Raw genomic sequence first — 2688 nt, forward strand, 5'->3', positions numbered from 1 at the left:
GCGACGCTAACTATGAACTACCGGAGAAATTCTGTGTGCAAACAGAATTAAAACAAAACCGTGTGTCACCAAGGAAGGATCCGCTACAACACGAAGAGACGACGACAACGCTCACACAGGAGTACCGGCAACATGAGGACGAAAAGGGAGTAAAACTAAGGTACTGTGCTTAAATTAGGAATTAGGGACAACTAGCTAGGAATATATCGAGTTGAGACAAAAACAACATTTGTGAATAGGATTATGGGTTGGTTTTCGTCAGACGAAACCATCAATAACACAATAGCCTCCCCGACGAGGGAAACGGAAGGCATCGCACTCTGCGCGTTGGTAGGGATAGTAATAGGCTATCTGCTACTGAAAGGCCTACTAAAATTACACAAACAATATACGGAAAAGATAGCAGTCAAGGCCGCACGTCAGGTACAACTGACCAACGTTTAAATTTAGACTACGTACACAAACATTTTTAGGCGACAATGGAAAATTCTTATAACGACAAATGGCCTTTAACGGTCAAAGAGAACATTAATGAAATTAAAATTCGTGTAGAGGAAAAACGCAAACAGGCGATTCCTGAAAAACACAAATGTGGTTATGCATGTATATTCATGTCCAGAAGACTACACACTATATCTTATAATTGCGAAAGGAATGACTTTTTCTTTAAAAAAAAAAAAAAAAAAAAAAAAAATTTTTTTTAGCGATAAAAATAATATAATGTCCACTTAAAATACGATAAATTTTTATATAAACGTTATATATATCCAAGCAAAAATGAAATGCAAAATTATAAGGAGCTAGAAAAACTCCACATTTATGTAAAAAAGTCGATAAACACGAAACTATCAGAAAAATTACTCGACGAAAAATTGAATAGATGCCAAGAATTAAAAACAGACCTTGAAAAATTTTTTACAAAAGAACAAGAAATTATCGACGACAAAACTTTCCACAACTTAGTAAAAAATACGAGACTGTGGACTGACGAAATTTGCGAAATAATAAAATTTAAACTCGCATGTATTAAAGCAACCAAAAACGACACAATGACCCAAACAACAACCCCGTTCGACTTACGTCAGGCGACGGCTCTTATACAACCTTACAATGGTTCTCCTGAGAACTTATACACGTTTATCGACTCAGCTAGATTGCTGAATGAGTTAGTTCTGCCAGACCACATGGCCATGGCAATAAAATTTCTAAAAACCAGACTGTCCGGAAAAGCCAGACAAGGCATTCCTGAAACAGTCAACACAATCGATAATTTGATACAACTAGTCGAGGAAAGGTGTAAAATCACGACCACCCCCGAAAGTATCATAGCAAAAATAAACACATTAAAGCAAAAAAACTCAATAAATAGTTTTTGCGATGAAATTGAAACCCTCTGCACAAAACTCGAAGATACCTATGTCGAGCAAAAAATACCACTACCAGTGGCAAAATCAATGAGCACTAAGATAGGGGTAAACGCTCTAATAAAAGGGTGTAACAACACCGAATTAAAAATAATTCTCAAAGCTGGTAATTTCAGCAACATTAGAGAAGCAAACCAGAAAGCACAAGAATTGGGTACAGATGAAATAACCCACTCCCAAATAATGCACACACGTTTTGTTCAACAGCACCAACAACGTGTGAATAATTTTAATAGAGGGCCAAGACAATATAATGCACCCAGATATCCAGTGCAATACAATAGGTATCCACAAAAACAATTATTTCATAATAATAGAAATAATTATAATCATAATAATTTTAATAATAATTTCAACCATAACAATTTTAATGCAAATAATCAAGAATTCCGGCATGAAGGTAATATGCGGAATACAACAAATTACCGTGGAAGACCCCGCAGAGAAGGTCAATACCACGAAAATTTCCGAAGGAACGGAAATAACAGAATATTATTAACCAACGAGGAACAGATGGAAAATGCCTCACAAAATGAAACATTAAATATAATACCAAGTCAGTACGAACAAGTACAAAATATTAACCAATACCCAACGAACCAAAATTTTTAAGAAAGACCTTGTATACCATGAATATACACGCCGCTAATTTTATCAAAGTAGGTATAAGAATGACAAATTCAATATGCACATTTATTATAGATTCAGGTGCAGATATATCAGTATTTAAAGCAAACAAAATATCTCCGCAACAACCAATCAATATAAATAATAAAATTAAACTTACCGGAATTACCGATGGCGAGATAGAAACCATCGCATCGACAGAAACAGAATTAATATTTAACAACGAAGTTTCTATTAAACATAGATTCCACCTAGTAAGCCCAAATTTTCCTATTTCTACAGATGGCATCTTAGGTAGAGATTTCCTATCGGCTCATAAATGCCTAATAGATTATGAATGTTGGATATTAAACTTTACAATTAACAATATTCCAATAGCAATACCGATTCAAGATACAATCGATAAAAATTACATTATACCAGGAAGATGCGAAGTTATCAGAATAATGCAAAATTTAAATATCAGTGAGGACATGGTACTACACTCACAGGAAATTAAACAAGGGTTATTTTGCGCAAGCGCAATTATTTCACCACAAAAACAATTCGTAAAATTTATGAATACTACTGACAAACCTATAAATGTCAGCCAATCTGAATTCAAGCCAATTTTAGAACCTTTAAGCAAGTACACAAT

The sequence above is a fragment of the Malaya genurostris genome, chromosome 2 (genome assembly GCF_030247185.1).
Source record: "Malaya genurostris strain Urasoe2022 chromosome 2, Malgen_1.1, whole genome shotgun sequence".
In the NCBI taxonomy this organism is placed as follows: Eukaryota; Metazoa; Arthropoda; class Insecta; order Diptera; family Culicidae; genus Malaya; species Malaya genurostris.